The sequence below is a fragment of the Leuresthes tenuis genome, unplaced genomic scaffold (genome assembly GCF_036924035.1).
Source record: "Leuresthes tenuis unplaced genomic scaffold, fLeuTen1.0.hap1 SCAF_12, whole genome shotgun sequence".
NCBI lineage: Eukaryota > Metazoa > Chordata > Actinopteri > Atheriniformes > Atherinopsidae > Leuresthes > Leuresthes tenuis.
The window spans coordinates 670,372-697,792 of NW_027325366.1; the positions used below are offsets into that span (position 1 = coordinate 670,372).

The 27,421-nt window shown below is 44.7% G+C and overlaps 18 non-coding genes across 18 annotated transcripts; 15 read left to right on the forward strand and 3 right to left on the reverse strand.

Annotated features, from left to right (window-relative positions):
* Positions 1–350: 350 nt before the first annotated feature.
* Positions 351–464, forward strand: LOC140265814 (U5 spliceosomal RNA). Its single transcript, XR_011906504.1, has one exon. It is a non-coding gene; the product is annotated as a U5 spliceosomal RNA (small nuclear RNA).
* A 239-nt stretch (positions 465–703) lies between these two features.
* On the forward strand, positions 704–894 carry LOC140266459 (U2 spliceosomal RNA). The gene has a single exon (XR_011907088.1). It is a non-coding gene; the product is annotated as a U2 spliceosomal RNA (small nuclear RNA).
* Positions 895–4,274: 3,380 nt separating this feature from the next.
* Positions 4,275–4,388, forward strand: LOC140320860 (U5 spliceosomal RNA). The gene has a single exon (XR_011918635.1). It is a non-coding gene; the product is annotated as a U5 spliceosomal RNA (small nuclear RNA).
* A 13,931-nt stretch (positions 4,389–18,319) lies between these two features.
* LOC140265884 (U1 spliceosomal RNA) lies at positions 18,320–18,483 on the reverse strand. The gene has a single exon (XR_011906569.1). It is a non-coding gene; the product is annotated as a U1 spliceosomal RNA (small nuclear RNA).
* Positions 18,484–19,072: 589 nt separating this feature from the next.
* LOC140320861 (U5 spliceosomal RNA) lies at positions 19,073–19,186 on the forward strand. Its single transcript, XR_011918636.1, has one exon. It is a non-coding gene; the product is annotated as a U5 spliceosomal RNA (small nuclear RNA).
* Positions 19,187–19,453: 267 nt separating this feature from the next.
* LOC140266448 (U2 spliceosomal RNA) lies at positions 19,454–19,644 on the forward strand. The gene has a single exon (XR_011907078.1). It is a non-coding gene; the product is annotated as a U2 spliceosomal RNA (small nuclear RNA).
* Positions 19,645–20,030: 386 nt separating this feature from the next.
* LOC140320862 (U5 spliceosomal RNA) lies at positions 20,031–20,144 on the forward strand. The gene has a single exon (XR_011918637.1). It is a non-coding gene; the product is annotated as a U5 spliceosomal RNA (small nuclear RNA).
* A 275-nt stretch (positions 20,145–20,419) lies between these two features.
* On the forward strand, positions 20,420–20,610 carry LOC140266250 (U2 spliceosomal RNA). Its single transcript, XR_011906896.1, has one exon. It is a non-coding gene; the product is annotated as a U2 spliceosomal RNA (small nuclear RNA).
* Positions 20,611–20,997: 387 nt separating this feature from the next.
* On the forward strand, positions 20,998–21,111 carry LOC140320709 (U5 spliceosomal RNA). The gene has a single exon (XR_011918498.1). It is a non-coding gene; the product is annotated as a U5 spliceosomal RNA (small nuclear RNA).
* Positions 21,112–21,386: 275 nt separating this feature from the next.
* Positions 21,387–21,576, forward strand: LOC140266248 (U2 spliceosomal RNA). The gene has a single exon (XR_011906894.1). It is a non-coding gene; the product is annotated as a U2 spliceosomal RNA (small nuclear RNA).
* Positions 21,577–21,985: 409 nt separating this feature from the next.
* LOC140265968 (U5 spliceosomal RNA) lies at positions 21,986–22,099 on the forward strand. The gene has a single exon (XR_011906645.1). It is a non-coding gene; the product is annotated as a U5 spliceosomal RNA (small nuclear RNA).
* Positions 22,100–22,374: 275 nt separating this feature from the next.
* Positions 22,375–22,565, forward strand: LOC140320419 (U2 spliceosomal RNA). The gene has a single exon (XR_011918270.1). It is a non-coding gene; the product is annotated as a U2 spliceosomal RNA (small nuclear RNA).
* Positions 22,566–22,951: 386 nt separating this feature from the next.
* Positions 22,952–23,064, forward strand: LOC140265749 (U5 spliceosomal RNA). Its single transcript, XR_011906445.1, has one exon. It is a non-coding gene; the product is annotated as a U5 spliceosomal RNA (small nuclear RNA).
* Positions 23,065–23,314: 250 nt separating this feature from the next.
* LOC140320189 (U2 spliceosomal RNA) lies at positions 23,315–23,505 on the forward strand. Its single transcript, XR_011918060.1, has one exon. It is a non-coding gene; the product is annotated as a U2 spliceosomal RNA (small nuclear RNA).
* Positions 23,506–23,914: 409 nt separating this feature from the next.
* Positions 23,915–24,028, forward strand: LOC140320864 (U5 spliceosomal RNA). The gene has a single exon (XR_011918639.1). It is a non-coding gene; the product is annotated as a U5 spliceosomal RNA (small nuclear RNA).
* Positions 24,029–25,443: 1,415 nt separating this feature from the next.
* LOC140320606 (U1 spliceosomal RNA) lies at positions 25,444–25,607 on the reverse strand. The gene has a single exon (XR_011918438.1). It is a non-coding gene; the product is annotated as a U1 spliceosomal RNA (small nuclear RNA).
* A 604-nt stretch (positions 25,608–26,211) lies between these two features.
* LOC140265707 (U1 spliceosomal RNA) lies at positions 26,212–26,375 on the reverse strand. Its single transcript, XR_011906407.1, has one exon. It is a non-coding gene; the product is annotated as a U1 spliceosomal RNA (small nuclear RNA).
* Positions 26,376–27,105: 730 nt separating this feature from the next.
* LOC140265727 (U5 spliceosomal RNA) lies at positions 27,106–27,217 on the forward strand. Its single transcript, XR_011906425.1, has one exon. It is a non-coding gene; the product is annotated as a U5 spliceosomal RNA (small nuclear RNA).
* The last annotated feature ends 204 nt before the right edge of the window (positions 27,218–27,421 follow it).

Sequence of the window (27,421 nt, forward strand, 5' to 3'; positions counted from 1 at the left end):
CCAATATGAAATTTTCTTTTAGTCTGCTGAGAAAAGGGAGTGAATGCGAGGCAGACTTTAACACGGCTCTGGGAGCGAGCCGAGTGCGGGCTAACTGGGAGAATTGCTTGAAAGAAACGCGACACCGAATGAGCGCTCAGAACAAAGCCTCAATACGGTGTTTCCCGTGGTGTTTGTGGCTGCCTTGTGTTTTGCACAGAGTAAAAGACAAGGCAGCCATCGAATAGGGCCCGATTGTTCCTACTTGGTCAGCCAAGGGGCAGCAAGCGTCTCAACCAAGCAAAGCTCACCATGGGGAAGGTGGCTATGCCAACTGGCCTGGTGCCCTGCTCCCGCAGTGACGGATAATCGTACTCTGGTTTCTCTTCATAACGTACAAGTCTTTCGCCTTTTACTAAAGACTTCCGTGGAGAGCAGCACTAATAAGTTGTTTCTATTTTTGGCAGGCTTTACCTTTGCGGGTGAAGCCCTTTCTGTCTGTGCAAAAGAAATCTTGTTCCTGTGCAGAGTGACTTCCCTGAGTAGAGTCGCCTTACTTGTTGTGACTGTGCCGATGTTGCTTGAATGGTGCTCGCGGGAGTGCAAAGTTATACCATTTAAAAGGCCTAAAGAGTGCTCAGTGACTCTATGGCCATAAAAAGAACACCGCGACAAGTGCGCATTGTGCCAGGAAGGGCCCTTTGACGTGAACCAGTGGACAGTTATCGCTTCTCGGCCTTTTGGCTAAGATCAAGTGTAGTATCTGTTCTTATCAGTTTAATATCTGATATGTCCTCTATACGAGGACTACATATTAAATGGATTTTTAGGAACAGGAGTTGAAAAAGGAGCTTGCTCCGTTCACTCCAAGCATCGACCCGGTACTGCAGTGCCGCTGGGAACGGTGCGCTCTTGTGAAAAAGCAAACAGTGGTGCAGGATGGAAGTTTCAGGGAGCCCAAGATGAAATTTTCTTTTAGTGTGCTGAGAAAAGGGAGTGAATGCGAGGCAGACTTTAACACGGCTCTGGGAGCGAGCCGAGTGCGGGCTAACCGGGAGAATTGCTTGAAAGAAACGCGACACCAAATGAGAGCTCAGAACAAAGCCTCAATACGGTTTTTCCCGGTGCCCCTTTCATGGTGCTTTGGACATTACTGACTCCAGGAGCCAGAGCACAAATTTGCAGATTTCTTCCAGAGAGCAGTGTTTGACAATCGGCCATGTTGCCACTAGAGGACGCCACCCACGGACCTCCGGGAGCCAGGCTCCACCTCTCCACACTTGGGGCGGCTTCCTGATTCTATTTATTGCGAGACAAGTGCTTAAAAATCGGCCTTGTATCTGCAAAAATCTGCCTCAAATTGCCTCCGATAGCAATGCTCCAACTTGGCACACTTTTCCCCAAGACAGGGATGCCAAGTTGGAGCGGTTTCCCTGGTTCAATTTCCCCCGAGAAAAGTGTTCAAAAATTGGCCTCATGTCTGCGAAAATGCCCCTCAATTCACCTCCTGGAGCCAGGCACCAAGTTGGTAAAATACCCCACCGAGAAAAGTGCTTCAAAATATGCCTTGTGTCCGCGAAAATCCGCCTCAAATTACCTCTGGGAGTCATGCTCCAACTTGGCACACTTTTCCCCAAGACAGGGGTGCCAAGTTGGGGCAGTTTCCCTGGTTCAATTACCCCCGAGAAAAGTGTTCAAAAATCGGCCTCATGTCCGCGAAAATGCCCCCCAATTGACCCCCTGGAGCAAGGCACCAAGTTGGTAAAATACCCCACCGAGAAAAGCGCTTGAAAATCGGCCTTGTGTCCGCGAAAATCCGCCTCAAATTACCTCCGTGAGTCATGCTCACATTGTCATGGCACACTTTCCCCCAAGACAAGTGTGCCAAGTTGGAGCGGTCGAATTTGCCCCAAGGAAAGTGTCCGAAATTAAACCCCCTCAAGCAGGCAGCACCCTCTCTGAATGGAGCCACCCTCCTCCGTTCAGTCTTCCACTGGATCTCCAAACCTCCAGGAACCATGCCTACCAGCGGGCCCTCTGCACCCACACTTAAGCACCCCTCCACGGACTGCACCATCCATCCACACCTGCGGAAACTCCGCGCCCCTGGTACTATAAACCTCTTTAAAAAGTGGCCAGATTGGAAAAAAAAATTTGGCCACTTATTAATTATTTTTATAGTACCAGGGGCGTGGAGTTCCAGGCAGTTCGGATCCTTGTTGCAGTCCGTGGAGGGTGGCTTAAATGTGGATGCACGGGGCCGGCTGTTGGGGATGGTTTCCTGGAGGTTAGAAGAAACAGGGGATGACTGACCAGAGGGGGCTCATGGGCGGGTGCAGCCGGCTCTAGGAGGTCTAATTTCGGACAATTTTCTCGGGGCATAGTGGATTGAAGACTGACAGCTGGCGGTCAATTGGGGTGTATTTTCGCGGAGAAAAGAACGATTTTTAAGCACTTTTTCCGGGGGATATTTTACCAACTTTGGGCCTGGCTCCAGGAGGTCAGTTGAGGGGGATTTTCGCGGACATTAGGCCGATTTTTGAGCACTTTTCTCGGGGGAAATTGGACTAGGTAAACCTCTCCAATTTAGCACACTTTCCACCGGGGAAAAGGACACCCCTTTGGATCGAAGAGTCCCGACTCCTGGAGGTCAATTGAGGCGGATTTTCGCTGAGAAATGATCGATTTTTAAGCACTTTTCTCGGGCGGAATTTATCAACTTGGGGCCTGGCCCCCTGATAATTGATAAAAGAACCAGGCTCCAGGCCCCCTAAGCTGGAAAACACACCCTTACTCAATCACCTTTCCTTGGGTAATAACTCTGCCTTGAACCCCCTGATAATTCATAAAAGAACCAGGCTCCAGGCCCCCTGTCCTAGAAAACACACCCTTATTTAAGCACCTCTCCTTGGGCAAAAACTCTGCCTTGAGCCCCCTGGTACTGTCTAAAAGATCCAGGCTCCAGGCCTCCTGTCCTGAAAAACATACCTTATTCAAGCACCTTTCCTTGGGCAAAAACTCTGTCTTGAGCCCCCAGATACTGTCTAAAAGAACCAGGCTCCAGGCCCCCTGTCCTGGAAAACGCACCCTTATTCAAGCACATCTCCTTGGGCAAAAACTCTGCCTTGAGCCCCCTGGTACTGTCTAAAAGATCCAGGCTCCAGGCCCCCTGTCCTGAAAAACACACCCTTGTTCGAGCACCTTTCCTTGGGCAAAAACTCTGGCTTGAGCCCCCTGGTACTGTCTAAAAGTACCAGGCTCCAGGCCCCCTGTACTGGAAAACGCACCCTTATTCAAGCATCTCTCCTTGTGCAAAAACTCTGCCTTGAGCCCCCTGGTACTGTCTAAAAGATCCAGGCTCCAGGCCCCCTGTCCTGAAAAACACACCCTTGTTCGAGCACCTTTCCTTGGGCAAAAACTCTGCCTTGAGCCCCCTGGTACTGTCTAAAAGTACCAGGCTCCAGGCCCCCTGTACTGGAAAACGCACCCTTATTCAAGCATCTCTCCTTGTGCAAAAACTCTGCCTTGAGCCCCCTGGTACTGTGTAGAAGAACCAGGCTCCAGGCCCCCTGTCCTGGAAAATACACCCTTATCCAAGCACCTCTCCTTGGGCAAAAAAATTGCCTTGAGCCCCCTGGTACTGTCTAAAAGAACCAGGCTCCAGGCGTCCTGTCCTGGAAAACGCACCCTTATTCATAATAATCCCAAGTTTCTTTACAGCACTGTTGCCAGGCTGACAAAGAGTCCGAGCTCTGTTGAGCCATGTATTCCTTTAACTCTCAGCAGTGATGATTTCATGACATTCTTTATCAATAAAATTGTTTCTATCAGAGAGAAGATTGATGGAATCCTTCCCACTATTATCACTGATGTATCATCAAGTAGAGCAGCTTTAGAAGTATCTTTAGAACCTGATTTGTATTTAGACAGCTTCTGCCCAGTTGATCTCTCTGAGCTAACAACAGCAATAGTCTCTTCTAAACCATCAACTTGTATGTTAGACCCAATCCCAACCAGACTGTTCAAGGAGGTTTTCCCCTTAATCAATACTTCCATATTGGATTTGAACAATCAGTCTTTGTTGACAGAAGCCTCAATACGGTGTTCCCGTGGTGTTTGTGGCTGTCTTTTGCACAGAGTAAAAGACAAGGCAGCCATCGAATAGGGCCCGATTGTTCCTACTTGGTCAGCCGGGGAGCAAGGGGGAGCAACCGTCTCAACCAAGCAAAGCTCACCATGGGGAAGGTGGCTATGCCAACTGGCCTCGTGCCCTGCTGCCGCAGTGACGGATAATCGTACTCTGGTTTCTCTTCATAACGTACAAGTCTTTCGCCTTTTACTAAAGACTTCCGTGGAGAGCAGCACTAATGAGTTGTTTCTATTTTTGGCAGGCTTTACCTTTGCGGGTGAAGTCTTTTCTGTCTGTGCAAAAGAAATCTTGTTGCTGTGCAGAGTGACTTCTCGGAGTAGAGTAGAGCCAAGTAGATTCTTATTTGTTGTTTCTCGATCTTTTGGTTAAGACTATGATTGCTTTGTCTGTGTCGTTGATTTTGTGCATGCTTTGGCATTAAGAACCTGTGCTTAAGAGGTATTTTTGTGCTTGATTAAAGTTTTCCAACTATATTGTAGTTAAAATTCTTTATCAAAATTTTTTTGGTTGGCACAAAGGTAATTTTTTAAGTTTAATTGTTTACCAGTTGGAAGTTGGAAATTATTTGCAATTTGTAATTGAATGAACTGCTCTCCATCATTAGAGGCTTAAACTTTGATTAAAAGTAACCTATAAAAGCAATAGTTTGGCTTCTAATGACTGAAACAAAACCCAGAAGAGTGGCGCGACAGTGAAGCTCTGGAGCACCTTTGAAGAAGCACCTTTAGCAGCAGTAAGTTGAAGTAATGGTTTCCTGTGGGACGTTAGCAGTCTCTTTATCGGCTATCGGGGGGCTTACTGGGATGACGTCAACGACGCCCGCCTGCAGCACAGCTCGTTCACTCCGGTGTTCCATCGAGCCGCGTTTCCCCGTCAGATACGGTTTCCCCTGAATCTCTTCGCCGCTCCGCGCTGCACACGCGGCAAAGAGCGCGCGTGCCTGTTCAGCGCTCGTAACCAGCGAGACGTGTTTGCGCGCTAGACAACTACAGACACCGTGAAAGCTAAAACAACGTCTTTCAGTGTAGTTGTCGTACTTTTTTGCACTTGCGCTGTCATCCAAAACATTCAAACACATACATATATATTCATATAGGCTATTTTTATATATAGCCTTCATATGTGTGTATATACGATGGATGGATGGATGGATGGATGGATGGATGGATGGATGGATGGATGGATGGATGGATCGATGGATGGATCGATGGATGGATCGATGAGTTGATGACCAAATAACAACCGTCAGATACTGTTCCCCCTGTGATAAAGTGAGGAAACGGTATCTGATGGCTTTATTTCACCCGTCAGATACTGTTCCCCCTGTGTTAAAGTGGGGGAACGGTATCTGACAGCCAAATAACACCCGTCAGATACCGTTCCCCCTGTGTTAAAGTGGGGGAACAGTATCTGATGGCTTTATTGCCCTCGTCAGATACTGTTCCCCCTGTGTTAAAGTGGGGGAACGGTATATGATGGCTCTATTTCACCCATCAGATACTGTTATCCCTGTGTAAAGTGGGGGGACGGTATCTGATGGCTCTATTTCACCCGTCAGATACTGTTCCCCCTGTGTTAAAGTGGGGGAACGGTATATGACGCGCACGTCCAGGTTGTTGCAAAATAAAATCCGCTGAGATCCACATATGTTTTCGTGGCTTTATTGCATGTAACATCGCGTATAAAGGAGATGATGTGGATGCAATTTCTGAGAACTGCAGATCAAAGGCAAATACTTTTTTGCCATTGTTTAATATCCTTAACCAGAAATGGGCATTTTCTTTTGTTTTGACCATATAGCTGTGTGAAAAAAGGCATTTTTCGATATCAGAATGTTCAATTGTTAACTGTTGTTAATTGTAAATTTTACAAATTAACAAAAGTGTTTATTCTCCTTTGAAAGTACCCTGTATATTACATTTTCAAACAGTAACTTTGTTATGCGTGACCTTAGAAGTCATAGTTCATTACTTTTCATTTCTCAATTAGAATATAAAACTTTTATAGCCCCTCTGTTTTTCAGAGGAAAGGAGAAATAAGAGCCTAACCAGTACACACGGAGCTAAAAAGTAGACCACTTTGATTTGTTTTGGAGCAAGAAAGATCTATCTTTGGGATGGTGACGTCATGCATGACCGACATTATCGGCCGAAATTATAATTCATATCTCAGAAACCAAAGCAGCGACATGAAGAGACTTTTTTCTATTCATTTTTTTTTTTTTTCCTGGATTAAATTTTCTAAAGTTGCAACATTTGGGGTCAGAGTGTGTGATCGAAAGCCACCACAGTCTTCCCGTTCAAGGCATCTCCTCCTTCGGATGCCGTGACTTTGTTTGCTAATTAAGCTTTCATTGACTGTATCACATCTGTGCACATGTCTTAAAACATGAAAGGAACAGGATCAGGACCCACGCACTTATGACTAGTACCTTTCCTGCTGGCAGCCCCTTCACCTCCTCCACCATGGTCACCGGGCCCTCCATCCCCTCAACTATGCCTCCAGGAACCCTTCTCTGCAGAGACCCTAAACACCTTCCCAGGCCATCCTCACCCACCGCCCCCTCCCCACCTTTCCCACACAGCTGTGGGATACATGCCCTTACCTGGGCTGTCTTAACCTGCTTGAAAAAATACGCACTGCAGCGTTCCCCTAACTCGAACGTCTCCTTTATACACCGGAATAAAAACACCCTAGCCCTCTCCCTAAAATAAACCCCTAACTTATCCTGTACCGCTTCAACTGCCTCCCTATTCGATCGTCTCCCCCTTATTCCCTGCTGTCACCAAAAATTGTAGTCTCCTCTGTAAGTGCACAAACTCCCTTCTCCTCTCCCGTGCTCTCACTGTGCTAAATGAGATCGCCAATAGGCGAGTATTGTGTTTTACCCCAACCTTGAAACCCCTCTCTTCCAACCATCAGAGAAGACCCGTACAACCCCCATCCCTTAGATGAACCTCCTGCAAAAAACAAACCTGGAAAGGGACCTGGGTCAAATAATGAAAAATCCTCCCCCCCAACTTATCCCTCTCATCCCCCTCACATTGACTGTTAAAACCGTAAAGATCCCTTTCAGGCCTTCTCTTTCTAACCCTCGGAACCACTCCCCCCTGATGAGACCCTGTGTCTCCTCACTCCACCGATCTCTGCCGTCTCCCCCTCCTCCGAACTCGCCGCACAATCTGCCCAGGATCCCATCAGCGGCAAACAGTCCCCAAAGCTCACCATCACACTCACACCTTCACGATCACCTCCCAAGTCTGATGGGTGTGCCGCTCCTTCTACGTTGCTCTTCCCTGGGACCTCTCCATCTGCTATGAGCCTCTCCCCAGCCGGTGAGGCTTCGGCCGCCTCCGCAGCCCAGACAGCAGCCCACGTCCCAAGGCCCACCTTTGCCTCGTGGACCTCCTGACGAAACTCCTCTTGTGGCCTCTGCTTGCAGGTCTCCAAACCTCCAGCCACAGTGGGATATATGTGAGGGGCAGTCCAGTATCAGGTGCCCCGCATCCCTGCACCCATGACAGTGCTGGGGTGCATCACAGGTGGCAGCACCTTCCCCCACAGTTCCAGCAGCAAAACTGTGACATTGTCTGCAAAACACTGGCTGCCCGGAGTAAAAAAGAAATCCCCTGTCTTCCCCGATTGAAAAGTATGCAGGGGGGTGCTTTAATCCATCCGTGCTGTCTGGATCCTCCCCCAACAGCACCCTGAACTGCCTCTGTGTCCAGATCCCAAAACTGTCCCGCAGATATTTTGGCTGCATGTTCACTTTCCCGTACCTCTTGAGGAACCCAGCCACTGCCTCGTCCCCGACGTATGGGTTGTAAACGTGGATAGTCACAATCCTCAGATTCCTCTGGCAAAGAGGCACCACTTTGAATCGGGAAAAGGGTTCCATCTCTGCCCTGACACAAATGATATGAATGAAGACGAACCAGCACCTTCTGAAGAACAGCCATCTGTCTATGTCAATCCAGTTTTGAGAAAGGCGGATGGCTCAAGACATTACAACAAGAAACATCACTGCTTACATTGTGAAAAGGTTGTTCAGAAAATCTCAAGACATCTGCTGCGTAAACACGGAGATAAAGTCGACGTTGCAAAAGCTTTAAGCTTTCCAAAAAACTCTAAAGAAAGACATGCACAATTAGATTATATTAGAAATAGGGGGAAATTTGAGCACAACATAGAAGTATTGGAAGGGTTAGGGTTAGGGTATAAAGGCAAACTCATCCCATGGAAACAGCCAACTGAGAAAACTCAAGGAGAGGAATTCGCACATCGTGTGTATTGCTTTGGACTTTTCAAGAAATGAGTTATGTGGCGACATTTTCATCTCTGCAAATTAAAGCCTCCGCAGGATCAATCTAAACGAGGAAAAACAAGAGTCCAAGCTTTGTGTGCTTTTGCTGAACCAGCTCCATCTGGATTTAGTGATGCATATTGGAAGACAAGTGCATTTTAGAGTATGGCTTCTGAATCTTCAACAAAAATGAGAAGGTAACCAGCCAGCACCAGTACATTCTGCAAAAACTTCCCAGTGTCACGGTTCGATGGAGAAGTAGGACCCAGACGCAGCTCTTTAACTTCAAAAACAGGTTTATTCCAAAAAACAAGGCAAGGAGCAAGAACAAAACGAGACTTATCTCTGTGGCAAGGCATGAAGGGTTAGTAAGGATTCTGCGATGACTGAAAGGAAACCAGGAGACTAAATACTGTGGAGGGAGTGATCAGTGAATGAGGTGCAGCTGTGAACAATGAAGCAGGTGATGTGAGTGAACCGAGGTGGCAGGGGAAAAACATGACCTGAACAGAACCTGAAAACGTGACTAATAAAACATAAACTGTGATATGAACATAGACTGTGACACCCAGATTGGAAGATTTTGGAAGCAAAAAAGTATGCAACAGTTAAGACTCTGAAGGATGTTATAAAGCCTGAAAAGTACTGTCATGTTGTCAAAGCTGTAAGAAGCCTGAAAGGATACTGTGATTCAACAGCTAATTTCTACGTCCATCTTCAGCTCGCAAAGTCCGATTATAGCTTACATTCATTGGCCATGTTTATCAAGCCAGAAGGATTGAAACAAAGAGATAAACAATCTGTTCAGGATGTGGAAGAATTTGCACAGCTCTATCAAGAAAGTTGGGAGTTTGACATTGCAAGCCAAGCGCTAACGCAACTTGACCAGACAAAGTGAAATGCCGCGTGATGTCCAGAACCTTCACTCCTATTTGTCCAACAAACAGCTGGTACAATTAAATTCCCTGAGAGATGACCCTTCACCCTCCAGTTGGAAAGAGCTGGCAAAAGTAACTGACCCAAGTTATTCTCTTCAACCGTCGAAGAGTAGGCAAAGTTTCTGTAGATTTATCAAAGAACATGTCAGAAACACATGAAGATGTGAATTTAGCAACACTCGAGCAAAAACTTTGCAAACATTTTTTTCGCATTACCATAGTTGGAAAAAGAGAAAAGTTCCTGTTCTTTTAACTCCGGTCATGAGGGAATCCATTGACCTCATGAATGAGAAGCGAGAAAAATGTGGAGTACTCAAAGAAAAAATCTCTTTGCATTGCCACATTCTGTCCATTACATCAGGGGTTCAGACTACATTAGACAGCTCGTGAACGAATGCAATGATATAAAACACCCCAAAGCACTCACTTCAACGAAGCTGAGGAAACACATTGCTACACTGTCCACTGTTCTGAATCTAAAGACAACAGAACTTGACCAGCTGGCAGATTTCCTTGGACACAATTGGACATTCGTCCCTCACTGTGAACAAGACCCCGAGATACTTGAACTCCTCCACTTGGGGAAGGATCTCATTCCCGACCCGGAGAGAGCATTCCACCCTTTTCTTGGAGGTGCTGATTCTTTGTAAATCATAATAAATGCTTGGAAGGTCCAATCAATCAACTTTTAATGATGAAAAGGGCACCCAAGCCGTCAGGTGCTGCATTTAGAAAGAGGAGAAAGGAGGAGGAGGAAAAACTGGCCCAAAGCAGATTTCCTTGGACACAACATTGAAGTGCACAGAAAGCACTACCGTCTTCCAGAAGGAACCTTGCAGCTTGCAAAAATTAGCAAAGTTCTCTTAGCAATGGAGCAGGGACAGTTGGGAGCGTATAAAGGGAAGAGCCTGGATGAAATTTATCTTGATGTGGATGGTGTGACTTGTTTTATTTCCTAATTACTTTCTGTCAATTCTAATCTATCTATATAGTCTTTGATCTTAAACCAAAAAATATAGCAAGTCTGAGACGCCATCTGCTGGAGGGGCACAAAAATTGAATTCTCAAAAATAAATAAATAAACAAATTATACTTGAAGATACGAATAATAAAATTCAACCCATCCTTCAAATTTCTTGACACTTTTTCTTTTAAATAAATTATAAAAAGAACAGCAAAGCTCAATATGAAAAATCTAATTGCTGACCGGCCCTGAACCTGACGCTATCTTTAATTATGAAAAGGGCACCAAACCCGTCAGGTGCTGCATTTAGAAAGAGGAGGAGGAGGAAAAACTGGCCCAAAGCAGAGGTATGTAATGTAACATTAATTAACTTTTTAAAGCATTAGGTGTTGATTTCTTCATTTTGGCTAACAGCAAGTGCAAAGCTAAGCTAGCTGTGTTAAACAGCAGTACTATCCTGTCGTTGCTGCTACTAAAGTTACTACTCAGACAGGTTCCCTAGCTATTATACTCTACTATACATTTACAATATACTATTGTAAATGTCTTGCAAACAGCTGCCAAGCTGACATTGGCTGAACTAAATAGAGGCTAAAAGCTTCAGAATCAAGCCTAAAGAAGAGTATGTATGAGAGGAACCTTAAGATAAACTCTGTTTATTGTAAGCTTGGCTGTTGACTGCAATATAACCTATTATCCAAATAAATCAATATTTACAATTTGGATTTTTCCAACCTGAGGAGCCTGCGTCACAAGAGGCCTCACAGTCTTCAGCTTTCTATGAAGAAGAATGGAAGTTTTAATTTTGGAATATGACTGAAGTACAATTACTTTTCAAGATCTGTTTTTATTGGTAAATACAATATGAATATCATCTTTGTAAATCATAATAAATGCTTGGAAGGTCCAATCGATCAATGCAGATATGTGTATGACACGTTGTTTTGTGTTCTTCACAGCAGCCTCTACTCAAGCAGAAAGCAGCAGCAGAACATCTGCTACTGCTTGCTGAGAAGGTGAGAAGGAACCAGCAACAGCAGAGCAGTCCAACAGCCTGAACACCGTCAGCTTCGACAGATGTCAGTGAATCTTTTCAAGCTGTTGATCCTAGTGACTGGCCACACCACCTGTCTGATACAGTGAGGACCCACTTAGTTTGCCAAGGACCTTATGGGGTGAAATCAGACTTCACATTCCCTAAAAGAGAGGATGGAAGGAGTTTCCATCACCACTACTTCCACAGACATTTAACGAATGGGGAGAAAATCAAGAGAACGTGGCTGATGTATTCCCCCAAAAATGCCAGTTTATATTGTTTCTGTTGCAAGCTCTTCTCTCAGAAAGCCTTTAAATTAAGCAGGGATGGTTTTAATGACTGGAAAAATTGTAGTGAAGTGTAGTTTATTGAGGCAGAAGAAACCACAGGAGAAAACCTCTCGTTTTGAGGAGACTCCAAGAGCTAAATATTCCATTTGAAGACTGTAGAGGGCAGTCATATGATAATAGGGCAAATATGAAGGGGAAGAAGAAGGAGTCCAATCCAGACTACTGCAAAAAACCCAAGAGCATTATTTGTGCCAAGCGGAGCGCACACTGTTAATCTGGTTGTTTCAGAAGCAGCAAAGAGCTCTATGGATACAACTGGCTACTTTGGCTACCTGCAAAAGCTTTTTACATTGTTTTCTGCCTCCACCCAAAGGTGGTCCATTTTAAAAAAGCATGGTGACACAACATTGAAATCCTGGGCAGACACTCGATGGGAGAGCCGAATTAACAGTGTGGCAGCTGTAAGGTTTCAGGCTGCAAAAGTTAGAGATGCTCCCTTAGAGGCGAGAGACCGCATCGCAGATCCAACCATAAAAGCTGAAGCTCAGTCTTTAGCTGAAGAGGTTGGTTCATACCGCTTCTGCATTTGCACTGTTGTCTGGTTTCTTACAAAAGTCCAGAATGTTAACAAACTGCTGCAGTCAGTAAGCATGCACATGGATGGAGCTGTGGACCTACTGAAAAAAGCTGAGGACTCCTGGACCAGCTACAGAAGCTTTACTGGCTTTACTGAGGCCCAATCCTCAAATCCAATCAATATTGCCTTTGTGTTTGGTGATGTTGGTGCTATTCTATTGTTTAAGATATGCTATTCTATTGTTTAAGATATGCTATTCTATTGTTTAAGATATGCTATTCTATTGTTTAAGATATGCTATTCTATTGTTTAAGATATGCTATTCTATTGTTTAAGATATGCTATTCTATTGTTTAAGATATGCTATTCTATTGTTTAAGATATGCTATTTAGCACACTATGTTCATTGTTTTTAAAATATCTGAAGGATTTATGATGCACTGATGCCATACAAAAATCATCTGTATTATTTAAAAGTATTGCTTTACATGTGTGTGTGTTTGGGGGTGGGGGGAGTGCTAAGACGACTCTCGCCTGGGGCTCCCTATTACCCAGAGCCGGCCCTGTCTGAGAGTAATGGGATTAGCTTGTTGGGATACCACAAAGTAGTTGTGTTCAGTTAGTCAGTTTTACCTTTCTAATTAATTTCATCAGTTCCCTGTTTAGAAACTGATGATGGGTGTTCCCAGGTATGTGTACATAACATGCATTTTATGTACGTCTATATATACACACACACTCATACATACATATAGAATGTTTTGATCTAAAGCAAAGGTGTAGACCTTGTTGGGCATCAAGAGATGTTTAAATATGTTCTGTTCCTAGATGACAGAAGCAGAAGAGTTGGATGAGGACATTGTGACATCCCTGTAAGAAGGTATTTCCACAGTCAAATTCAACAGGAAATCTGCTAAATATGAGTTCCTCTGTAATTATATTTTGTTTGTGTCACACTTGCTTTTACTAATATAATCGCAAAATTATTGTTAATCTTTTGTTCTGCACCTAGGTGCAAATACTTCAGAAGTACAGGACTCAGAAGACGAGGTCATAAGGACTTCCCTTCAAGAATGTTCTTCCACATCAGGCGGAAAAAACGAGTGCAAAACACCCAAAGAAGAGGTGAGTTTAGAGGAGTTTTTCTGTTTGGATCCGCACCCTTTAATTGTCAAGGTTCCCTACCACCGCTTCTTGACAGTAAAGTACATCATCACAGAAGTGTTTTTCTATGATAGAGGGGGATGAGTAGGATTCTAAGTTCTGAAATCTTTTTTCTTTTTACCGTAGTAAAACAGACTGTCGTCAGAAGAAGCTGGACACCAGAAGAGTGTGCTGCAGTGGAAAAACATTTAAGGAAATTCATTATGACGCACCGAGTACCTGGTAAGAAAGGCTGTGAGGACTGCGTTGCTGCAGAACCTCAAGCCCAAGGAACCAGAGACTGGAAAGCAGTTAAGTTCTTCGTTAAAAATGGAGTTACTGCTTTAAGAAGGAAAAACCAGGAAAAGAACTTTACTAAACACAAGCTGGTCCCTTCTTCTACTTTTATTTGTTGATGCATTGGTTTGCATTGACTTTGGACATAAGGGAACATAAAATCAGACTGTTAGAAATGCTACAGTGAAAAAGTACAGTTTGAAAAAGTTTTTATTAGAGTTATGTTAGTGTTCTATATATATTTATATAATATGGAACAGAGTTTTAGAGAGAAGTTTAGTTTATTTTATTTTTTCAACACTGTTTGAAATATGGGAAGACAGGCTGAAAAGCTACACATTTGTTATAAAATGCAATGTATATAAATAAATATCTGTTTGCATTTGTGCCTTTTACTTTTGCATAAATGAACACAAAAAGTCTGACAATAGCTTTCTTTTGTTAGGTGTTTTACTAAATTTAAAACACACTGTTCTAAAAGAAAGTTTGAATTTTAAATGGTTGAAAAGATTCTACCAAATTGTTATTTTCACAGGTAAATGTATTATGGCAGAGTTTTACAGAAGTTTTATTTATTTTTTTTTTTTTTTTAACATTCTTTGAAATGTTGAAAGAAGAGCTGAAAAGCCACAACTTTGTATTAAAATGCAATTTACACAGATTTATGTTTGCATTTTGTGCCAATTGCCTGTGCATAAATAAATACAACTTCTAAAGAGAGTTTGTTTAGTTTGTGTTGTTACAAGTAAGATTACTACAGTTCATAAAATAATTGTCCAACAAGGGACTTGATGGTTTGGCTGATTTTGAAAAATCGCTTTGAATTTTAAAATTGTTGAACAGCTATTACTGTGCTGCTAAACTACAATAAATTTAAAGAAAATCAATTGGTTGGAAATGTTTTTTCTCCTTAGGTTGGCTTGCAGGTTTTATAATAAGCTGGATGGTAAAACACTAACTCTAATGTCCCCTGCTAAGAATCTGGAAATATTGTAATGTGTGTGAACCTCACATGGCTGATTGTTGGAGACAGATGACCAAAATACTGGGGTTGTGTGAAGAGACCCTTTAAGTGGTGAATGTTAGAGACGGACCCCACTAGTGATGGCAGCGTGACTCTGAAGCTTCGATACGTGCTTCAAACCATGAACTACAATTCCATAGCAGCAATTCGAAGCTTCGAAGCGTGTCACAAACCTATAACATTTCAGGACACTTGCTGGTAAGTGAATTTCATGGAGCTGTTTGGAAGAGTGGAGAGGTTCACATTCTCGCCATATGCGAGCCGTGCATTGGACTCACTGGGGCCCGCTCATACACAACAGACACCAGAGAGCGATGGTTAGTTAAATTGTTCAGCTCTTCCCTTTCCAAGTTAAAATGTTTTAAGAAAGTCTGAACATTGAGGAAGACACAGGCACTCTAAGACTGATGGGTAAAATCTTAAGATTTCAGAGGTATGAACCCATCCAAAACTTGATCACGGCAGTTGTTTTTGAATTTCTGGATGGGTCTATGGCACCTTTTATATGAAGGCTCACATATTTGCTTCCTAAGGACAAGTAGAGCTCAGGACCTCCTTTCCCACCCTTGTCCCTCGGCCTCTTCATCACTTGGTCTCTCCCACTTGGTTCTCCACAGAAAACAGAAAATGGCCCAATACCCCAGTCTCCACCTAACTTTGTTTGTCACATCAGGCCAATTTGTCGTCCCTCCCCCTTATTTATTTAATTTTATCCCCAGTATTTTCTGGTCAGTTTGGGTCACTGTCAGAGGGAGTCCTGTTGTCTGCATCTCTGCCCACTGCCCAGTACCCCTTTGATTCCTTGATCCCTTCTCAAGACCCGTGCCAAAGGTTCTAGACACAGCACGTACAGGAGGGCAGATAAAGGACGGACAACGTAGTTTATTTTAGCTGCTTGTGTCAGATTCCCTTTAACAACAAATTTGCGGCTGATGTCCTGGTACAGCAATCCCACCCACGCAATAAACCTTGCAGGGAACCCCACTTTTTGCAGTACCTGAAATAGGTACTGATGCGAGACCCAATCAAAGGCGTTCTCAAAATCTAAATTTAAGACTACTAACCCAATGTTTCCGTCTCTCACAAAACAGATAGTGTCTCGAATCAGTAGGAGATGATCATGATCTTCCTCCCGGGAGCAGCACAGGCTTGATCCGGGTGAATCGCTGCCTCTAAAACATGGCTGAACAACAAACACGTGATGCTAAAAACTTGCTAAAAAGTTTGCAATCAAAATTTAAAAGGGTTATTGGTCTCCAGTTCTTTAAATCCATCTTGTCCTTTTGTTTTGTGTATAAGAGTCACTATACCTGTTCTAAAACTGTCAGGGAGTCGGTCTAGTCTTTCAAAGTCTTTAAAAACAGTAAGTAAGTCAGGTGCTAAAATATCCCAGAAAGCTGAATAAATCTCTAAGGGAAGTCCATCAAGACCTGGGGACTCCCCTTTCTTAAAACTTAAAATACATTTAGTCACTTCTGGGATTGTAAAATCTTGGCTTAAAAGCACATGTTCTTTTACTGTCTTGTCAATCAGGTTTAAGACTTCTGTCATGGTGTACCTAAAAGCAGGTTTTTCTTTGACAGTTTCATTTATTTGAGTAGTTGTTGCAGTTCTCCCATTCTTAATGGTTTGATAACCCTCCTTGTACTTCTGATCTTTTTGAAGAAGTATTTTTTACATTACTCTCCTTCTTCGATTTCCTGCTCCTTACTCCTTAAAATGACACCTTTACTTTTTATATATGCTAAAGCAGACATCTCTGCCTTGACTTGTTTTATTTCTTCATTAAAATCCCAAGCGATTAAGGTTAAAATAACGCTGGAAGCGTTTCTGCAGTCCCGTCATGCATCTATTGTCCTTCTGTTTTTTCCAGTAATTGAAAGAAGTCCTGCATCACGGTAACTTTGATACTGTCAATGAATTTTTCTATTAACCCTGGCTTGTTACATACAACTTTGCTTCCTCAGTAGGCTTTATCCTTCTTCTCCTTTTGATCATTATGGCTCTGTGAAAATTTATTTTAAAACACAGGTTAACTTAATAAGTCTCATTAACTTAAAGCAATCATTTTCCATTTCTATTTATGCTATATACTTGAAGTACTCAGAAGCTCAAAAGTATTCCAGACTGCACAAACCATAGATATAAAACAACATAAAGCAAAAAGGTGCTCCTTTAGGGAGTTCTCTCAGGGTAAACAGGTTTTCCATCTCTACATTTCCATTTCTACATCCCAAAACAGATTCTAAAATGACCTTAGAAGCGAGTTTGCATTATTGTGGCCCTGTGTGTCTGCCTATGTGTGGCCCTGTGTGTCTGCCTATGTGTGGCCCTGTGTGTGGCCCTGTGTGTGGCCCTGTGTGTCTGCCTATGTGTGGCCCTGTGTGTCTGCCTATGTGTGGCCCTGTGTGTGGCCCTATGTGTGGCCCTGTGTGTGGCCCTATGTGTGGCCCTGTGTGTCTGCCTATGTGGGGCCCTATGTGTGGCCCTGTGTGTCTGCCTGTGTGTGGCCCTATGTGTGGCCCTGTAACGGACCGCTCCCTGTCCTGGCTGAAACCAGCTGAGATGACGTCATAGTTGCTGGATTAAATCAGTCACAGAATCTCACACATTTATGCAAAAACCACCTGACAGGTTAACTTCACAACAAATTGTAAATATGTGTAACCAAACTTTCTAACCTGAATATTATTCCATGCTTTATGTAAAAACACAATGAAAACATATCTATGTTGACCATATTTCAAAAACATTTCAATACCAAAGTAAAAATATTTCCGTGTTTTATATTATTATTATTATTATTATTATTATTATTATTATTATTTTACATCACCTGTCATCAATTTGGTAGCACTCAAAGCTCCTGAACACCTGAGAAAAACGCTGGAGACAAGACTCCAATCTGACTAAAGTACTGGCTTTCTGCTGTGGGAAGCATGAAGCATTGAAATTCTATAATCATTTTGAAAGTGGCTCCTATCTGTAAAAACTTTGTTAATTTGCTCTGTTAGGCTGCAGCAAAAACGTCATTTTGCTAACCACGTTTAAATGTCTAACATTGATGTTAGCCGAGTTGCCGCTCCAACGCGGGCACACAAGTTAAAACTACTTTTATAAAGTCTCCACTCATAGTATGCCTCTAATTCAAGCCTCTGAAATATGTGTTTACTCACATTACTTTGACGTTAAATACTCCCTTCGCTGTTATTCACTTTGCAGGTGCCTCGTGCTGACTGCTTTAACCGGACAATGGTGCATTTATATGTCAGGAACAATGTGGGAAATAAGAACATAACGGCGCGAAGCATTTGTAATCATACAGATCCCTCAATATTAAAAGTGTCATTTTAAAAAAAAACATAAATATAAATATTCTTTTGTACTCTTTATGACCATTTAATGAGTCCTCTTATTTATTTTAGATATTTAAATTTAAGTTTAAATTTAAGGTAGAGAAAGGGTTGCGCAGCTGCATATCTGTTGTGTCGACATACTGCAGCATTCAGCGTACCTTACTAAACATCCATTTTAAAGATGGCAAGGTGTTATAAAACGGTGACACAAGGTCAAAAAAGGGTAACGTAGACCAGAAATATTCATGTTAAACAGCCAAATCAGGGGAAAGCGCGAACGCAGTCCCCCACTACCAGAAATTATGCAGTCGAGATTCCCACATTTGGGGAATTCGCAAGGGTCAGTACAGTCGGAGTGCAATGACTGAGCCTCGCCTTGAGTGAACCACCTTCTTGATCATGGTGTCTCTCCTGCCAGGTAAGTATGAGTTGGAGATGTCAGAGGCTGATACCTCTTTCCCAGGTGCCTCACTCGGCCAGACGGTGCTGCCTTGAAGTGGCACCGTCCTGTCTGGTGTGCCATGCCAGCAGCAGCCGCTACCCCGAAACTAAAATGTTTGCAGATTAAAACAGTAAGGCTTTTCATTATCTTTCTGATCACTTCTTCTTTTAAACAACCAAGGAACTTGCAGCACAAATGTATTTCTTTCCCCTCCTCCCCATCTCTAAAGCCACACCCACACTGGGAAATTTCTCAGTTGAGGCAAACCCTCAAGGCTGGGCAGCTGCATATCTGTAGTGCAGACATGCTGCAGCATTTGGCAAACCTTGCTAAACATCCACTTCAGTGGTCACATGTCCTCTTTTTTCATTTTGTTCCTCCCCATCTCTAAGACAATGCCCACCTGCCTGAGGTGACTGCACTGTATGACCTCACCTGAATAGGGGCCGATTGTTCCTACTTGGTCAGCCGAGGAGCAAGGGGGAGCAAGCGTCTCAACCAAGCAAAGCTCACCATGGGGAAGGTGGCTATGCCAACTGGCCTGGTGCCCTGCTCCCGCAGTGACGGATAATCGTACTCTGGTTTCTCTTCATAACGTACAAGTCTTTCGCCTTTTACTAAAGACTTCCGTGGAGAGCAGCACTAATGAGTTGTTTCTATTTTTGGCAGGCTTTACCTTTGCGGGTGAAGCCCTTTCTGTCTGTGCAAAAGAAATCTTGTTCCTGTGCAGAGTGACTTCCCTGAGTAGAGTCGCCTTACTTGTTGTGACTGTGCCGATGTTGCTTGAATGGTGCTCGCGGGAGTGCAAAGTTATACCATTTAAAAGGGCTGAAGAGTGCTCAGTTCAGCGGAGGTGCAATGTGACTCTCTGGCCACCTATGGCCATAAAAAGAACACCGCGACAAGTGCGCATTGTGCCAGGAAGGGCCCTCGGACGTGAACCAGTGGACAGTTATCGCTTCTCGGCCTTTTGGCTAAGATCAAGTGTAGTATCTGTTCTTATCAGTTTAATATCTGATATGTCCTCTATATGAGGACTACATATTAAATTGATTTTTAGGAACAGGAGTTGAAAAGGGAGCTTGCTCCGTTCATTCCAAGCATCGACCCGGTACTGCAGTGCCGCTGGGAACGGTGCGCTCTTCTCTGCTCTTGTGAAAAAGCAAACAGTGGTGCAGGATGGAAGTTTCTTTTAGTCTGCTGAGAAAAGTGAGTGAATGCGAGGCAGACTTTAACACGGCTCTGGGAGCAAGCCCAGTGCGGGCTAACCGGGAGAATTGCTTGAAAGAAACGCGACACCGAATGAGCGCTCAGAACAAAGCCTCAATACGGTGTTTCCCGTGGTGTTTGTGGCTGCCTTGTCTTTTGCACAGAGTAAAAAACAAGGCAGCCATCGAATAGGGCCCGATTGTTCCTACTTGGTCAGCCGAGGAGCAAGGGGGAGCAAGCGTCTCAACCAAGCAAAGCTCACCATGGGGAAGGTGGCTATGCCAATTGGCCTGGTGCCCTGCTCCCGCACTGACGGATAATCGTACTCTGGTTTCTCTTCATAACGTACAAGTCTTTCGCCTTTTACTAAAGACTTCCGTGGAGAGCAGCACTAATGAGTTGTTTCTATTTTTGGCAGGCTTTACCTTTGCGGGTGAAGCCCTTTCTGTCTGTGCAAAAGAAATCTTGTTCCTGTGCAGAGTGACTTCCCTGAGTAGAGTCGCCTTACTTGTTGTGACTGTGCCGATGTTGCTTGAATGGTGCTCGCGGGAGTGCAAAGTTATACCATTTAAAAGGGCTGAAGAGTGCTCAGTGCAGCGGGTGGGCGGAGGTGCAAAGTGACTCTCTGGCCACCTATGGCTATAAAAAGAACACCGCGACAAGTGCGCATTGTATCAGGAAGGGCCCTCGGACGTGAACCAGTGGACAGTTATCGCTTCTCGGCCTTTTGGCTAAGATCAAGTGTAGTATCTGTTCTTATCAGTTTAATATCTGATATGTCCTCTATACGAGGACTACATATTAAATGGATTTTTAGGAACAGGAGTTGAAAAAGGAGCTTGCTCCTTTCACTCCAAGCATCGACCCGGTACTGCAGTGCCGCTGGGAACGGTGCGCTCTTCTCTGCTCTTGTGGAAAAAGCAAACAGTGGTGCAGGATGGAAGTTACTTTTAGTCTGCTGAGAAAAGGGAGTGAATGCGAGGCAGACTTTAGCACGGCTCTGGGAGCGAGCCGAGTGCGGGCTAACCGGGAGAATTGCTTGAAAGAAACGCGACACCGAATGAGCGTTCAGAACAAAGCCTCAATACGGTGTTTCCCGTGGTGTTTGTGGCTGCCTTGTCTTTTGCACAGAGTAAAAAAAAAGGCAGCAATCGAATAGGGCCCGATTGTTCCTACTTGGTCAGCCGAGGAGCAAGGGGGAGCAAGCGTCTCAACCAAGCAAAGCTCACCATGGGGAAGGTGGCTATGCCAACTGGCCTGGTGCCCTGCTCCCGCAGTGACGGATAATCGTACTCTGGTTTCTCTTCATAACGTACAAGTCTTTCGCCTTTTACTAAAGACTTCCGTGGAGAGCAGCACTAATGAGTTGTTTCTATTTTTGGCAGGCTCTACCTTTGCAGGTGAAGCCCTTTCTGTCTGTGCAAAAGAAATCTTTTTCCTGTGCACAGTGACTTCCCTGAGTAGAGTCGCCTTACTTGTTGTGACTGTGCCGATGTTGCTTGAATGGTGCTCGCGGGAGTGCAAAGTTATACCATTTAAAAGGGCTGAAGAGTGCTCAGTGCAGCGGGTGGGCGGAGGTGCAAAGTGACTCTCTGGCCACCTATGGCCATAAAAAGAACACCGCGACAAGTGCGCATTGTGCCAGGAAGGGCCCTTTGACGTGAACCAGTGGACAGTTATCGCTTCTCGGCCTTTTGGCTAAGATCAAGTGTAGTATCTGTTCTTATCAGTTTAATATCTGATATGTCCTCTAACGAGGACTACATATTAAATGGATTTTTAGGAACAGGAGTTGAAAAAGGAGCTTGCTCCGTTCACTCCAAGCATCGACCCGGTACTGCAGTGCCGCTGGGAACGGTGCACTCTTCTCTGCTCTTGTGAAAAAGCAAACAGTGGTGCAGGATGGAAGTTTCAGGGAGCCCAAGATGAAATTTTCTTTTAGTCTGCTGAGAAAAGGGAGTGAATGCGAGGCAGACTTTAACACGGCTCTGGGAGCAAGCCGAGTGCGGGCTAACCGGGAGAATTGCTTGAAAGAAACGCGACACCGAATGAGCGCTCAGAACAAAGCCTCAATACTGTGTTTCCCGTGGTGTTTGTGGCTGCCTTGTCTTTTGCACAGAGTAAAAAACAAGGCAGCCATCGAATAGGGCCCGATTGTTCCTACTTGGTCAGCCGAGGAGCAAGGGGGAGCAAGCGTCTCAACCAAGCAAAGCTCACCATGGGGAAGGTGGCTATGCCAACTGGCCTGGTGCCCTGCTCCCGCAGTGACGGATAATCGTACTCTGGTTTCTCTTCATAACGTACAAGTCATTCGCCTTTTACTAAAGACTTCCGTGGAGAGCAGCACTAATGAGTTGTTTCTATTTTTGGCAGGCTTTACTTTTACGGGTGAAGCCCTTTCTGTCTGTGCAAAAGAAATCTTGTTCCTGTGCAGAGTGACTTCCCTGAGTAGAGTCGCCTTACTTGTTGTGACTGTGCCGATGTTGCTTGAATGGTGCTCGCGGGAGTGCAAAGTTATACCATTTAAAAGGGCTGAAGAGTGCTCAGTGCAGCGGGTGGGCGGAGGTGCAAAGTGACTCTCTGGCCACCTATGGCCATAAAAAGAACACCGCGACAAGTGCGCATTGTGCCAGGAAGGGCCCTCGGACGTGAACCAGTGGACAGTTATCGCTTCTCGGCCTTTTGGCTAAGATCAAGTGTGGTATCTGTTCTTATCAGTTTAATATCTGATATGTCCTCTATACGAGGACTACATATTAAATGGATTTTTAGGAACATGAGTTGAAAAAGGAGCTTGCTCCGTTCACTCCAAGCATCGACCCGGTACTGCAGTGCCGCTGGGAACGGTGCGCTCTTCTCTGCTCTTGTGAAAAAGCAAACAGTGGTGCAGGATGGAAGTTTCTTTTAGTCTGCTGAGAAAAGGGAGTGAATGCGAGGCAGACTTTCACACGGCTCTGGGAGTGAGCCGAGTGCGGGCTAACCGGGAGAATTGCTTGAAAGAAACGCGACACCGAATGAGCGCTCAGCACAAAGCCTCAATACGGTGTTTCCCGTGGTGTTTGTGGCTGTCTTATCTTTTGCACAGAGTAAAAGACAAGGCAGCCATCGAATAGGGCCCGATTGTTCCTACTCGGTCAGCCGGGGAGCAAGGGGGAGCAAGCGTTTCAACCAAGCAAAGCTCATCATGGGGAAGGTGGCTATGCCAACTGGCCTGGTGTCCTGCTCCCGCAGTGACGGATAATCTTACTCTGGTTTCTCTTCATAACGTACAAGTCTTTCGCCTTTTACTAAAGGCTTCCGTGGAGAGCAGCACTAATGAGTTGTTTCTATTTTTGGAAGGCTTTACCTTTGCGGGTGAAGCCCTTTCTGTCTGTGCAAAAGAAATCTTGTTCCTGTGCAGAGTGACTTCCCTGAGTAGAGTCGCCTTACTTGTTGTGACTGTGCCGATGTTGCTTGAATGGTGCTCGCGGGAGTGCAAAGTTATACCATTTAAAAGGGCTGAAGAGTGCTCAGTGACTCTCTGGCCACCTATGGCCATAAAAAGAACACCGCGACAAGTGCGCATTGTGCCTGGAAGGACCCTCGGACGTGAACCAGTGGACAGTTATCGCTTCTCGGCCTTTTGGCTAAGATCAAGTGTAGTATCTGTTCTTATCAGTTTAATATCTGATATGTCCTCTATACGAGGACTACATATTAAATGGATTTTTAGGAACAGGAGTTGAAAAAGGAGCTTGCTCCGTTCACTCCAAGCATCGACCCGGTACTGAAGTGCCGCTGGGAACGGTGCGCTCTTCTCTGCTCTTGTGAAAAAGCAAACAGTGGTGCAGGATGGAAGTTTCAGGGAGCCCAAGATGAAATTTTCTTTTAGTCTGCTGAGAAAAGGGAGTGAATGAGAGGCAGACTTTAACGCGGCACTGGGAGCGAGCCGAGTGCGGGCTAACCGGGAGAATTGCTTGAAAGAAACGCGACACCGAATGAGCGCTCAGAACAAAGCCTCAATACGGTGTTTCCCGTGGTGTTTGTGGCTGCCTTGTCTTTTGCACAAAGTAAAAGACAAGGCAGCTATCGAATAGGGCCCGATTGTTCCTACTTGGTCAGCCGAGGAGCAAGGGGGAGCAAGCGTCTCAACCAAGCAAAGCTCACCATGGGGAAGGTGGCTATGCCAACTGGCCTGGTGCCCTGCTCCCGCAGTGACGGATAATCGTACTCTGGTTTCTCTTCATAACGTACAAGTCTTTCGCCTTTTACTAAAGACTTCCGTGGAGAGCAGCACTAATGAGTTGTTTCTATTTTTGGCAGGCTTTACCTTTGCGGGTGAAGCCCTTTCTGTCTGTGCAAAAGAAATCTTGTTCCTGTGCAGAGTGACTTCTCGGAGTAGAGTAGAGCCAAGTAGATTCTTATTTGTTGTTTCTCTATCTTTTGGTTAAGACTATGATTGCCTTCTCTATGTCGTTGATTTTGTGCATGCTTTGGCATTAAGAACCTGTGCTTAAGAGGTATTTTTGTGCTTGATTAAAGTTTTCCAACTATATTGTAGTTAAAATTCTTCATCAAAATGTTTTTGGTTGTTTTTGCTTTCTTGCTCATTGCAGGTTGAAATACTGCAATGGCATTTGGAATTGCACCTGGAGGGTCCCCATCCAACAATGGCAAGAACCCCAGGGCTTCTAGGGCCTGAAACATCTCCCACCCATGATTGTCTTGGAGAAAAACAGAGGCTACATCCACTACCAGGGACAGCCGAAACTCTGCCGTGTGGGGAGCATGGGCATCTGTTGGACGCCTGCACAAAGGTATTTTGTCGCAAATGTAGAGAAATTGGTCACACCATCGAAGAGTGTACGAATGGCAGAAAGTGCAATCTCTGTGGAGAATAAAACCACCTCTTCAGAGATTGCCCAAAATCTTTTGCCAACAAGTTGAAATCCCTAAAAATACAGGAAGGAGGTGGAAATGGAGGGCAGTCAGAGGCAGTTGATGAGCTATTTAAAACAGCTAGGCTGGGAAATTCAAATTTACCACCAAAACCCCTGAATGGTGGACAGCAGTCAGGTGAGGCAGAAGACGGGGAGGGGCCTGCAGAAGCCCCACAAATGGAAAGCTCCTTTTAGGTTGAGGAAAGGCAAGGCAAGTTTATTTGTAGAGCACAATTCGTAAACAAAATTGCTTTACAGCTACATAAAATCACAAGAAGGCCAATAAAATAATTCCATAAAAGATAGAAAATAACTAATTAATTAAATTAAAAGCGAAGAGTGCAAATAAAATACTTTCAGTTGTCATGTGCACAGCTAAATAGAACTGTTTTAAAGTCTATTCTCTGAGCGACAGAAAGCCAGTGCAGAGACCTGAGCACTGGACTAATATGGTGATATTTTCTGGTTCTAGTCAGGACTGAATGAACTGCTCTCCATCATTAGAGGCTTAAACTTTGATTAAAAGTAACCTATAAAAGCAATAGTTTGGCTTCTAATGACTGAAACAAAACCCAGAAGAGTGGTGCGACAGTGAAGCTCTGGAGCACCTTTGAAGAAGCACCTTTAGCAGCAGTAAGTTGGTTTCCTGTGTGACGTTAGCAGTCTCTTTATCGGCTATCATATAGCAGCATTTGGCAAACCTTCAGCGTACCTTATTAATCATCCATTTTAAAAATGGCAAGGTGTTATAAAACAGTGACACAAGGTCAAAAAAGGGTAATGTAGATCAGAAATATTCATGTTAAACAGCCAAATCAGGGGAAAGCGCGAACGCAGTCCCCCACTACCAGAAATTATGCAGTCGAGATTCCCACATTTGGGGAATTCGCAAGGGTCAGTACAGTCGGTGTGCAATGACTGAGCCTCACCTTGAATGAACCACCTTCTTGATCATGGTGTCTCTCCTGCCAGGTAAGTATGAGCTGGAAATGTCAGAGGCTGATACCTCTTTCCCAGGTGCCTCACTCGGCCGGACGGTGCTGCAACTTCAACTGTCTAATGTGCCATGCCAGCAGCAGCAGCTACCCTGAAACTAAAACGTTTGCAGATTAAAACAGTAAGGCTTTTCATTATCTTTCTGATAACTTCTTCTTTTAAACAACCAAGGAACTTGCAGCACAAATGTATTTCTTTCCCCTCCTCCCCATCTCTAAAGCCACACCCACACTGGGAAATTTCTCAGTTGAGGCAAACCCTCACGGCTGAGCGGCTGCATATCTCCAGTGCCGAAATGCTGCAGCATTTGGCAAACCTTGCTAAACATCCACTTCAGTGGTCACATGTCCTCTTTTTTCATTTTGTTCCTCCCCATCTCTAAGGCAATGCCCACCTGCCTGGGGTGACTGCACTGTATGACCTCACCTGACAACTGCGCAGCTGCATATCTGTTGTGTAGACATGCTGCAGCATTCAGCGTACCTTACTAAACATCCATTTTAAAGATGGCAAGGTGTTGCTAAAACAGTGACACAAGGTCAAAAAAGGGTAATGTAGACTAGAAATATTCATGTTAAACAGCCAAATCAGGGGAAAGCGCGAACGCAGTCCCCCACTAGCAGAAATTATGCAGTCGAGATTCCCACATTTGGGGAATTCGCAAGGGTCAGTACAGTCGGTGTGCAATGACTGAGCCTCGCCTTGAGTGAACCACCTTCTTGATCATGGTGTCTCTCCAGCCAGGTAAGTATGAGTTGGAAATGTCAGAGGCTGATACCTCTTTCCCAGGTGCCTCACTCGGCCGGACGGTGCTGCAACTTCAACTGTCTGGTGTGCCATGCCAGCAGCAGCAGCTACCCCGAAACTAAAATGTTTGCAGATTAAACAGTAAGGCTTTTCATTATCTTTCTGATGACTTCTTCTTTTAAACAACCAAGGAACTTGCAGCACAAATGTATTTCCTTCCCCTCCTCCCCATCTCTAAAGCCACACCCACCCACACTGGGAAATTTCTCAGTTGAGGCAAACCCTCACGGCTGCATATCTCCAGTGCAGACATGCTGCAGCATTTGGCAAACCTTGCTAAAGATCCACTTCAGTGGTCACATGTCCTCTTTTTTCATTTTGTTCCTCCCCATCTCTAAGGCAATGCCCACCTGCCTAGAGTGACTGCACTGTATGACCTCACCTGACAACTGCCGAGCCGAGTGCGGGCTAACCGGGAGAATTGCTTGAAAGAAACGCGACACCGAATGAGCGCTCAGAACAAAGCCTCAATACGGTGTTTCCCGTGGTGTTTGTGGCTGCCTTGTCTTTTGCACAGAGTAAAAGACAAGGCAGCCATCGAATAGGGCCCGATTGTTCCTACTTGGTCAGCCGAGGAGCAAGGGGGAGCAAGCGTCTCAACCAAGCAAAGCTCACCATGGGGAAGGTGGCTATAACAACTGGCCTGGTGCCCTGCTCCCGCAGTGACGGATAATCGTACTCTGGTTTCTCTTCATAACGTACAAGTCTTTCGCCTTTTACTAAAGACTTCCGTGGAGAGCAGCACTAATGAGTTGTTTCTATTTTTGGCAGGCTTTACCTTTACCTTTACCTTTACCTTTGTGGGTGAAGCCCTTTCTGACTGTGCAAAAGAAATCTTGTTCCTGTGCAGAGTGACTTCCCTGAGTAGAGTCGCCTTACTTGTTGTGACTGTGCCGATGTTGCTTGAATTGTGCTCACGGGAGTGCAAAGTTATACCATTTAAAAGGGCTGAAGAGTGCTCAGTGCAGCGGGTGGGCGGACGTGCAAAGTG